The following is a 12785-nucleotide window of genomic DNA, read 5'->3' as shown; positions in this document are numbered from 1 at the left end:
CTAGCTTATCTGATGTTGTGGCTCACCTGCTTGGCCACCTTTAAAGTAGTGGTAAGTACTCACCCTCTTGACTTGCATGTACTGCTCTCCTCCTCTCACCTCAACTCACCTCTCGACTCCAGACTCAGATTAGCTGTAGCCACAAGGCCATTAGAAAGTGAGTTTAGGAGCCTCTCAAACATGTTTTTGTGCATCGCGTGTGCATACGTTTTTCTTTTGAGGGTTTTGAAATATTTCATCGTTATTCTGGCAGATTTCGTTTTATTTTGTTGTTTTGATACGGTCATTTTTAGTGGATCATTGCTTCTTCATAGGGGTATTGTTTATGATTGCTGTGCCTGTTGCCGATGACGTACTATGTTGTTCAGTCCAGTGATACAGGATGGTGGTGCACATCTTATAATAATAATAATAATGCATTTTATTTATAGGGGCACTTTACTTTAGCAGTAAATCTCAAAGTGCAACATAAAAGGATTAAACAAAGGCAAGGCAAGATAAAAACACAGATTAAACAACAATAATTTTAGCATTCTTGTTAATATGCTTTCCTAAACAGAAAACTCTTTAGCTGTTTTTTTTGTGCCCTCTGAGTATTGAGCTCTCTAAGAAAAACAAATGAGTTTGTTCTGAGATAGCTGGGGATAATTAAGACAAGGTAGTACTGGAATCTTTTCTGGCTTTTTTGACCACAGTTCTTGCTCTTGTGTTATTTTATTAGATGATCTTCTTCTTCTTTTTCTACTATAGGTATTCTCATTTTTATGTAGGGTCTGAATGATCAACATTTTTAATACTCATGGTATTCAAGCCAGAACTTCACTTTATGTTGTCCTTCTCCCGTTAATGTTTTTCATCTCCCGATCACTTTATGAAATCCGATCAAATTATATTTTGTTTGTCACATTATACATGGAGTACAATGTGTAGTGAAACGCTTAGTTGCTCAGCTCCGATGATTGTGGCTTTAAGAAGAATAACAATAGGTTAATAGCAATAACTTGTGACTTTATAAATATCAAAAATCATTAATAGAATTTAAAAAATGTGATAGTAATAAATAATAACTAAACAAGAAATGTAATTTAAGGGATTTAATAATAGTGATTCATGTGATTCTAGCCACTTTCCTTTCCTTGTTCACGATGTAGATAGACTGTGGACAGAAGGTCCTCGTCAGTCCCTCTCAGCTGTTTGTCAGGCAGCCATAGTGTTTATCTGACCACAATACAGAATAGAGGCCATTCTTCAGATGGCTGGTATCATTGATAATTTTCTTTGCCCCAGTCCGACATCGCTTGCTTAGGGAGTGCATGCCCAGTGTTGTGTTCAGCTCATCACACCACTCTCTGCAGAGCCTTGTGGTCCATCTGTGTGCTGTTCCCAAACCAGGTGGTAATACCTCCAGAATACTTCCATTGTCAGAATACTTTCAGTAGTGGATGTGTAGAAGTTCTTTAGTATTTTGGTGGGCACACAGAAATCCCTGAGGCATCTGAGGTGGTATAGACCTTGTTGTGTCTTCTTTACCAAGGTGTTGGTGTGTTTGCCCACAGTCAGCTTCTTTAGGATCATACCAAAGGAAGCTTTAAACCATCTCCTTAGGCAACTGCTCTCTAAGCTCCAAAATCACTCTTGGTTTAGGGAGCCTCTGTTTTTGTTCCAGTAACACCAGGCTGGAACTCCCTCTAGAGGCCTCTGGTGTCCTTGTACCTCTGGGTTTTCTGTTGTCCTTGAAATGCTGGGCATTTGCTGGATGTCCTCTCAAAGAAGACTCCCTATAAACTGCAGCCATGCATTCATGGATCTCCTTTTGCTTTTTCCCTTCTTTTGTGAGATATTTTATCACTGAACGTTCCTCCAAATCTAGCATTTTCTTACTTGATTCGCACGAGGACTCTCCTGACATCCTGTCTCTTGGAGTGTTAGACTCACACTGTGCCACAACTGTGCATGAGTAACCTTGAGACATGTCAGTCACAATAGGCCCCAGACTTGTTTCAAAATGCTTGCTACTTTTTCATACTGAGCTAGATAAATTATTGAACACCCCTCGTGTGCGTGTATATATATATATATATATATATATATATATATATATATATATATATATATATATATATATATATATATATATATATATATATTAGTGTTGGACGGTATACCGGTTCATACCGAAAACCGTTTTTTATTTTTGTTATGATATGGATTTTTCTTATACCGCAACACCGGTTTAAATAGCCTAACTAACGTTCGGAATGTGGCGCAGCCGGAAACTGTTTAAGGGGGGACCTTTTTTCACTGCTACGCCGCTAAACACGCATGCAACGGAGTACATACGTTAGTGGAGGTATTGAGCTGTGAAAATGGACAGAGAACATTCCGAAACTGAAGCTGTAGCAGACGATAAAGTTGAACATGATGACACAGAAGAACTTTTGCTGAATAAAGGAGCCGTGTCTGTTGTCTGGAGATACTTTGGTTTTAAAAGGTCAGATGTGGACCGAACAATTATTTACTGCAAATGCTGACGAGCTAAAGCAATTTGCTGCACCACCTTAGCTGCAAACATGTTTTGGAGTACCATGAATATATGGAACTAAGACTGGCACCCTCCACGTCCTCAGGTAAAACTGAAAAAGCTAGAGGACACTCAAGTCAGATGTCACTTGTGGATGCGTTTGCTAGAAGTACTGCCTACGACAAAAAAAGCAAGCGGTGGACCAAGATAACCAACGCCATTACAATCCATATAGCTAACATGTCAGTGGACAGAGATTGATAACATTAACAGAAAGTGTAGTTGGTTTACAAAAAATATTTACTATTTATTCCTTTTCTAAGACATGTTCAGTGCAATACAACTTTTGACAAACACCTCTGGATATTTTACTAAGTCTAAATGCCTCTTTGGATGGTTGAAAATATGTTGTCAAAATTTTAGTTTAAGTTGTTTGCAAAATTTGTTCAATAAAAAGGTTCTATATTTTGACTGCAAGTGTCATGCAATGTGATTCCTTCTCTTCATTAGTGCCACCCCCTTGAAAACTATCACTTTATGAGGCCATGCAAACCTGTATTAATACTTGTGTGCACATTAAAATGTTTTTTTGTACAATGTACAATTCTCATGACAGTGGAATAGGTTATTCTTAGCCAGTGTACTGCAGTAATTGCAGTGGAAAATGTGGTTAATATCCACTCATGCATGGGAAAAAAATACAGTTGAATACCATGAAACTGGTATAGTTTTGAAAAATACCTTGATATAGAATTTAGGTCATACCGCCCAGCATTAATATATAATATATAATATAATATATACAGTCATCCCTCACCTATCGCGGGGGTTACATTCCAGAGCCCCCCGCGATATGTGAAAATCCGCGAAGTAGCGACCTATATTTATTTTATTATTTATACATATTTTAAGGCTTTATAAACCCTTCCCATACTCTTATAAACCTTTCTTACTCTCTTGTTAACCTTTCCCACACTCTTATAAACACTTCGTATGCTCTTAAACACTTTCTACATTCTTAAACACCGCAGACCAACACTGCACGCAGCGATCAGACGTCGATGTGTCTGCACTCGCTTTGTGAAGGGGGGCAGCTGAACTCACGCTGAGCAGAAATGGACTTTGTGCTGCTTCTGCCAAAATGCCTGCTTGTCGCTCTGCGCGTTCGGAAGGAGGAGGAGGAATGGGGGTGTGTGAGGGCTGAACGCACCTTCACTCAAACCCCCCCTCCCCGGAGGCGCAGTACGCTCCTGCCACTTCGCATTGTCAAGGGGGTGGGGAGCTGAATGAACGCTAAGGAGAAGTGAACTTTGTGCTGGCTTTGTGCTGCTTGTCGCTCTGCATGTCAATAATTTAAAAGCCTGTACAGCACCAATTTTCCTGTCTCACTGTCTTGTCTTGCGTGAAGTTAAAATGTTTTATAATAGTGAGATGTTACTCATATCCTTAGCCCGACATCCACATATCATATGTGTTAACAAAGTGTGTTTTATAAGTTTACATGTGTTTAAAGCATGTGGGATGGGTATTTTAAGGCTTAAACTATAAAATGTTTTTTTATATGGTCTTTCTATATCGTGGATTTTCTCCTGTTGCTGATGGGTCTGGAACATAACTTCCGTGATAGGCGGGCAATCACTTGTATTTAAAAACCCGCGAAGTCGTGAATCCGCGAAGTAGCGAGGGATTACTGTATATATATATTGTGGCAGGCGGCCGTGGTCCATGCTCAGCCATGACACCCCTGCACACTGTATTCAGGGGGAGCAGCCCTGGACAGTGCAATACCTCCCCCTGGACGCTAGATGTCCGCCCCTCCTGGGTTGAAGCAGTGCCTCGGTTTCCCACAGGGCTCCATGGGAATTGGATTTGGGTGCAGCCCTGTTGGGTCCCACAGGCACCGCCAGGGGGTGTTGTGTTTGGGATTTCTGAGCCCGTGTGGGCAGAATATTCATCACACCTGGAAGTACAGCCAGAACTCAGTGATCAAGCACCTGGAGCACTTCCGGGTGAACTATAAAAAGAGCCAGCGACCGTCACTCAGGGGCCAGAGTCGGGCGGAGGAGGACAAGGTTGCCTGAGAGGAGTGGTGGTGCCAGAAAGAGAAGTGATTGGTGTAACTGGTGTGTGTTTGGGACTGTGTATTGCCTGTGGGGTTCACAGGGAAGATGTGCCCCACAGGTGAAGAAAAAATAAATATTTGTTTTATTTTACACGTGCCTCTGTGTGAATCTGTATCAGATCGGGCGCTATATAGCACCTTATTCACAATATATATATATATACACTAGGGGGCTTCGCCCCCTGCTAGCTTCGCTCGCCATTCCCCGTATTTGGTTTTCCGGATACACACTTTTAAGATTTTTTTTTCTTTGAATTGTTGCTATTTCATTAGTTTCACTTTTATTTCAGAACTTCTGTAAAAAACAATATTTGTAATCTTGCGAGTCCCAATATGCTGAATCTTTTTAATGAGGTCGGGATAGGTTTCTCTGTTTGGAATTTCAGCTCAGACAAAACGATCAGCAGTTAAAAATTTTTTTTTACAAAGTAAAAAAGTAAGTAGAGTTCTGCATTGGACTCCTGTCTGTAAAGTTGTGCTGTTTTCCTCTCACAGTTCCAAAAGTACATGGGGTTACCAAGGTGATACCCCAGCTTTTGTCTAGGTTTTTGTACAAGGGCTAGATAGAACGTTTTTGACTCCTGGGGTAAATGTAGCTTTTTAAATAAGCAGACAGATAAATATATATACATTAACAAAGTAACCAATAAATGCATGTGCGGTAAACTCCGTTTTTGAAATTCTCAGGATTCTTTATTTGTCACATGCATAGTTATACAGGACAACACGCAGTGAAATGCATCCTGATCCGCTTATACAAAACTGTGCAAAGTTAGAAGAATATCAGTTAAATTAACAAAAAGTCATAGACTGAAAGATAACAGTATAGTAGAACATAATAAATAAGTAAAATTATGTGAATAAAGTAGAATTAAGTGTTAAGGTGCAATAATGTAGTAATTATTGTGCAAAACCAAAGTTAGACTGGTGCATAGTTAAATGAGGCAGTTTGTTTGTTTGCGCTACTGCGATCTTTACTTTCTTTTTTTATATTTTCTAATTTTCCTACTTTCATATCCTTTAACTTTCTCCACATGTGTATAGCGCCGTTTTTTTTTGAGCCTTTCTAATTTCCCTGGTTTCATAGTCTCTAACCTGCTCTGCATGTGTTTAGCGCCAACGTTTGTAAACGTCTCTATGAAGTTCTACTTTGTCTTTTAATTCTGAGCCGGATTGGACGTGCTTTTTTTTCAATTCCACTTGTTCTGGGCTGATAATTAGTTTCCTTATTTTCTGAATTTGCACCTCGATTATTCTTTTTTTGCTCTTTTTTCTGTCCAACGCATTTGAGTCTCTTTTCTCCGCGCTATTTTCTTCTTCGCTTAGATGTCGACATTTAATTTATAGCGTACTGTCCTTATACGCTTTATATGCGCTGAGAGCCCTGGATCTGTGTGTGCTCAAATCCTTCACAAGACTGAATATTTTGCTGCCTATTGTCCTATTTGATAGATTGTAAGTAGGGCGTGTCTTTGGTCTCGCGGGTCTTTAAAATGTCTTACGAGAAGATCAAGTATCGTAGACTTGCTTTTTGCTTTCCAGGACAGGATTTCTTTTTATAATAGATAGATGGATATGCAACCCAGTCCCCTGCTGCCCTTATGGAACATGGCAGAAACATTTGTGGTTTGCGCTAAGGCAAGCATACGTTTGAGATAATTAAAGCTGGTGTCACGTTAGATGACTTCTGGTTGAAGGAAATATCAAACTTGACAACTGCAGTTGCTAATCTTGTCGCCTGACAAGGTCACATTACACTAATAGAAATCGCTGGGTTTTTCCATTTTGTCGTGGCACACAAAGCACAGGACATCAGACAGGCAGGCATCTCTTCTCTTCATGAGGTCCAAAACACCTGAGTTTCTTCCGTACTTGCCGCTGAAATGTCATTGGTTGTCAGCTCTGAATCACACAGAGATGGTCCCACCACTTACAGAATTAAACCTATTTGGTTTTGTTGGTTTGAGTCGCAGAGTGGTTGGACGAAGCCTCTGGGGATGTCGCACCACAAGACTGGCCTGAAAATTGCTGGAAAAGTTGTGTAAGGGCCTTAAGGTCTTTATAACTCAATAAGAACAGCATTGGAGAGTGGCGACGTGTTGCATGCTGATTAGCATATGGATGTGCAAGTATGAATTTCATTGAACTCCGTACATATGGCAGTAAGGACCCTATAAACCTACATATATTTTGAGTGGATATGTCAAGCCATATGAAGGCCCTGTTTTCAGACGTCTATTATCCCAATGCATTTGGTGTAGTTTTCCTACAGCATCTGTCTTACAGTGTGGCTGACCCAGGACAGTCGGATTTTACAATTAAAACCACTCACATTTATATTTATAAATATTGTGCGATGTTTCTCAAATTATAACATTAAGTTTTGTGTTTATTTTGCCTTTAATTTTGTATATTGTATTTTTTTTTTTACGACACTGGCCTCATAAGTGCAAGTGCGCATAATAGGAATTCTTTGAGTTGAATTAAACACACATTCACATTAAATTGTCTGCAGTCTCTGCAGTTGAAGATGTGCCGCTCGCTAATCTTTTTTTTTTCCCACAGGATCCTTTTGCCCAAGGTGGCAGCACATCAGTAATAATGTGGCTCTTTTCATTTGATTCATCGATGTTTAGACAGTCTTGGCAGGTCTCCAGTTTTATTTTAAACCAAAATACGCCATTTAATGTCCTTTTTGGTGATATTCTCTGAAAGTGTTTCTGTGCATATTACCGTGACATTTTTCGAAACGGCTTTGCTCGTACTTCGTTGATGAGCAGACTGTTTGCTGTGTTAAACAGACGGCTTATTAAGTCAAATTATATCTACAAGGCACAATGTTGTAAATTAATTGCTGCCAGTTATATTAATTTAATATACTGTTAAACCTTTATGGGTGTTTGCAATTGACCAAGCATATAAAAGGTGTTTGTTGGTTCTGGAGGTTAATGATGATGCCTGAGCTCACATTGCCCTAAAACTAACAGCATGGCCAGCCAGTCAGTCAGGCTTATGCTTCTCTGCTGCTGTTGATTGCAGTATGTCAGATTTTTGTGATTAATCTCGTCCTCTGGGAAGCTTTGCCTTGAATACTTAATTTATTTTCAGTTTTTGTCCACAGTGTGCCTACTGTACCCACAAGTTTGGGCTATCACTGTGGAAGTCACATGCGCCTTTTGTTATTAATTGTAAGGTAGTAAAGTACACAACCTCAGAAGTATTAATAACTCGTCCTTTTGTTATTTGTTTCTCCTTTGTTATTCAGTCTCATCATGAGAAATAAGACAAGGGAGAAAATGTAGGCTTGTTGTAACATTCAGGTGCTTTTTGAGACTTAGTTCAATGCTATAAAAGATGAAGTTTTACATTTTTTGTTTATTTAGATGGAGATGTCACATTTTTATTTATTAAATATTTTTGTAATATAGTCATAATACAAAATAACATATTAGAATGTCATTACACATATTAGTACGAGGGCAATCCCAAAAGTAAGGTCTCCTATTTTTTTAGAAATACAAACAACCGTTTATTTTCTATAATGTTTACATCATTTTAAAGGTTAAAGACTTACTTGTTTTTCTACATAATCGCCATTTCGGTCGATGCATTTTTGTAGACGCTGTGGTAGTTATAGAATGCCCATGTCATACCAGCTCGCCGCCATGTCCTTCAGGAAGCGTTGAACCTCATCTTTCACCTCTTCGTCGGAGCAGAATCGCCTTCCAGACAAATGTTCTTTCAACTTAGGGAACAGGTGGTAGTCACTGGATGCCAAGTCCGGACTATAGGGTGGGTGGGTGATGAAGTTCCAACCACCGATCTTTACGTATGTTTTCCTCAACCTTCGTAACCGTCTTGTCAGATGCACTTGGCGGTAGCATTCAACGGGAGCTCCATTTTCAAGGGCTGCCAAGCCAAGATTGAGCATCCCAGCGAAGCCGCACATGCTTGTTTGGGAGTGGAGGAAGCACCAATCACAACAGTGTGGCCAACAGCCGTACAGACAGTTTCTCTATGTCCCCATCGCTTTGGAGACCTTACTTTTGGGATTGCCCTTGTATATACAATTAATGTATTAATAGCATTTTAAGATATAACATGTTGTCATTAGGAGGCCCAAACACAGCAAAATGGGAGTGAGGCCTCCTAAAAAGACCATAAAGTCAGGGCTTTAACTTACCAGCCTGCCCAAGGAGACTCACCCCAAATCCAGCTATCCTCAAAACTGCTTAATCCCGGCTTCAGGCCTAATAAATAATTAGAAATGTCCCGAAATATAGCAAAATCCCCGCCAGAAGAAGGATAACAGAAAACCTTCATTTGTATGAACAGGGCTAACAAGAAATCTTTATATATAAAAAAAAAAGGATTTGTTAGAAAAATACAAGTGAAATGCTCAAAAAAGCAAACAAAGGGAAAAAGGAGTTGCCTAAAAGACAATCCTAAACATAAAAATCCCAAAATTCAGTAATCAGAGCAAAAATATTTACAAAGAAACAGGAATTAAAAACTCCTTCACACTAGAATGTTCTCCTGATCACAGTTGCTATAGTCCCTAAAAAGTTTATATTCCAAAATCATGCAGTTGACCAAAAAACTAGCCCATTCCATATGGATTAGGTACATACCATTGAAGCCACTTTTTGCGGACTCAGAGTTTCGAGAGTAATAGAAAGGTTAAATATCATCAAACAGAGGTTTCTCTCCTTTGTAAGACATTCTTGTGAATTATGAGACTTTATTGCATTTTAGATTTTTTTAAAGCAAGCTACCCGTATTTAGGCCTGTGTGGACAGTAGCCTGCAGGTGGCAGTTTGGGGTCTGGCTGATTTGGGGTGAGCCTGTTCTGGGCAGGCTCCTGGTCTGTTTTTGTGGCTTATTTTGAAGGCCTCGCAACCTTTCACCATCTTTGGAACTCCTGTTTATGATACTTTTCAAATGGGAGCTTTTTAAAATTAAAAACAAGTGTGTAGTATGTTACTGTCCATTTGAACAATAGTTGCACCCAATTTCAGTTAAATTGGCTCACAGGGTCATGTGGACAGACAAATGGGACAACAACAATAGGTGCTTTCCTATATTATTCAGAACCAACTAAAAAAGGAGGACATATCTAAAGAGATCAAGCCATCTACAGCAGCAGCTCCGCTGATTTTTAATTGAAGAGCTTTGTGGTAGGAAACAAAAATACTAAGTGGGCTTGTATTTAAAATGTTATCCATAGTCAATCACATTTCTTCTGGTGGCCTGCTGGCCATAATCATAAACTCCTGAAGAGACATTTTTTATTTATAAATATGGCTTTGTGTAACATTGCTAGCTTCAATTATCACAATTGTGAGAAAACTGATGTGAAAACGTGAATACACTTTAACAAGGACCTAGGAGTCTTCCTGGGCTTCTTATCTCACCCTGTCAGAGGACTTGGAGGATCCCAGGATTTTGTTCTGGGTCATGCCAGCCCTCCTTTATATCCTTGGAGTGCCTCCATCTTGATCAGTTCATAAAGCCGTGTGCGTGTTTTTGTTTTGTTTTTTTTACTTACTGGCAGTTCTTTGGATTTGCTTCACCCTGTCCAGACTGTCCAGTCTTTTCCATGCAGAAGAAAGCCATGGAGGTTGTGACCTGTCAGTCATAGGAAAGATTCAGTTGCAATGCAACTTTGGACCACTGAGATCTAGCAAGATGTTTCAAAGATTTGCCCCTCTAACGTGTGTGGAACAGAAAATTTGCAACACAATTGCAAAGTGCTATTTTAATAATCGGAATAGAAAATGGGCCAGCTGTCATGGACCCAGGCTTGACGCGGATTTAGAACAGGAGTAGAGAGACTTTGTTCACTCGCACTGTTGTACCCACATGGAATAAAAGTTCACACAATATATAGCCACAGAGATTTATTTAACTCGACATGCAATATTTTATCAGTTGCCATGTGTCTGGTCTGCTCAGGGTTGAATGGTGCCTCTAAAAACCGAGGGGAATGGAAGGCAGCGTATAACATAACATAACAAACACTCACTGAGCAAATTATTAGGAACACCCATACATCTGCTTATCCGTGCAATTATTAAATCAGCCATTCATGCGGCAGCTTCGAAATGCATCAAATCCTGCAGATACATGTCAGGAGCTTCAGTTAATGTTCACATCAAACACCAGAGTCTACTCAGAATGGTGTGAAAAACAAACATTCAGTGAGCGAACATTTTTTGATGAGAGAGGTCACAGGAGAATTCTGGCCATTCTGTTGTGGGGAGTGAGGGAAAAGCGTTTCCCCATTTGTAAATAAACGTGTGCTGTGCAGGAACTCGTGTCTCTGCTGTTGGAGCGCCCCTGGTTTCCACAATATATAGAAGAAAACATACTGTATATAAAATAGTTACCGAAGTACAGTACTTTTGATATTTCTTGTAACAGGTTTTATGTTTCATATAATACGACACGATATACTGTATGTAAATACAACCTACATTGTTAGTTGAAAAGTCTTTATCAGTATCGCTTCACTTTCAAAACGAGTTAGACATGAGCACGAGCAGCCAAGATGACACAAGTACATGACGTGCACAAACACTCGCAATTCAAACACTCAGATTCAGCTGACAGTTACGTATTTTATTCAGAAACGGAGGTACGCCAGGCTGTCTACAAAAATTTATTTAATCTCTTTAACGAGATAGTCAATATAAAAATTTAATTAAGATGTTTTTTCTACATACAATTTTTGTTCATTTGGCATTTTCAAAGGCAATGTGGGGCTCCGCATTTATCTGTTGAACTCGGGACAGTCCCGCTCAGATTGGGACGTCTCGCAAGCCCGGTTGTGCTAAACAGTGCTGCACCCTTCAAAATGGAGACAGCTCTTGAATACTAAAGAAGAAGCATAGTGCTAATTTTTCAAACGGTAGCTTGAGTCTGATTGAAGGTAAATCAGTTCATTCATTCTTCATCATTACTATTGCTGTGGCCCATCCAGGATTGGTCCTTGGCCTTGGACTCTGTGCTGTTATGGTAGACTCCAGTCCAAGGGTTGGACCCTCTTGACTAGGCAGCTTCATGAAATTGATGGATGGATCCTGCTGGATGTCCCCTCGAGTGTTTATTCCTGCCTAGCCCCCGATATAGCTACAGTCCTGGTAAACGTGTAGTAGACTAAAGAGCTTCAGGAAACGGATGGATGCCTCTTAGCTATGTTACTCATCCAGGACTGATTTCCGTGTTAAACATCATCTTACAGAATAAGCTCTGGCTTTTTCCAATCTTACACTTGGTTTAAGCAGGTTGATAAATAATATAGAATGTAGCAAAGAATATCAAATTGGGAATACAGTTCTTTCAGGGGTTTCTCTTGACAAAGACCTCAATCTCAACATACAGGGACACAGACAAAAGTAGAAACTTTTCATTTTTATTTGAAAAAAAGTAATGACACTTGTCTTAATAATCATCTGTCGGCCCTGCACAGGCCCACTCAGAGCAGAAAATGGAATTAGAACCTTAGAATATTAGAAAAGGTGTGACGAGAACAGGCCATTCAGCCAGATGAGCTTGTCCATCCTGTTCACTTAGATCTAGGGTGTCGAACTCTGGTCCTGGAGGGCCACAGTGGCTGCAGGTTTTCATTCTAACCGTCTTCTTCATTAGTGACCAGTTTTTGCTGCTAATTAACTTCTTGTGCCTTAGTTTTAATCAACTTGAGTCAGGCACCTTAGTTGTTTCTTTTTTCCTTAATTACCAGCCAAACAATAATGAGACTCAAAACAAGCTGCCACATGACCAGCTCACCTGTGCCCATCACACAATATCTGAAAATAAAGAAAGGTGGTGGTCTCAGTAAGGCTGATCTCTCAGGTCACCAAAACATTTTGACGATGTTCTCAGAAAAAACAAACAAAATCAACAGTTTTGGAAATATCTGCTGTGGCAGAATGAGAGCAGCAACAAGCCATGGAATTAAATAATGGGTTTAATTAACGGCAAGAATTGGCTTCTCATTAAGAAACAGGTTGAAGTGAAACTGGTTGGTCATCTGTTGGCTTGTCTCACATCTCATTTCTGTTTGGCTGCCATTTAATGAAGAAAAGAATCAATTCAGAGGTCTGAATCCTTAAAAACAGGGCTGTTGAAATGAAGGGA

At 39.7% G+C, this 12785-nt stretch overlaps 1 protein-coding gene across 2 annotated transcripts in view; it reads left to right on the top strand.

Annotated features, from left to right (window-relative positions):
- nkain1 (sodium/potassium transporting ATPase interacting 1) overlaps nucleotides 1-12785 on the top strand; it is a 451861-nt gene that overhangs the window by 379525 nt on the left and 59551 nt on the right. The gene's annotated exons all lie outside the window — the stretch shown is intronic.

Source organism: Erpetoichthys calabaricus, chromosome 14 (genome assembly GCF_900747795.2).
Source record: "Erpetoichthys calabaricus chromosome 14, fErpCal1.3, whole genome shotgun sequence".
Lineage (NCBI taxonomy): Eukaryota > Metazoa > Chordata > Cladistia > Polypteriformes > Polypteridae > Erpetoichthys > Erpetoichthys calabaricus.
The sequence above is the reverse complement of the archived record's forward strand: the minus strand, read 5'-3'. Positions and strand labels throughout refer to the sequence as shown.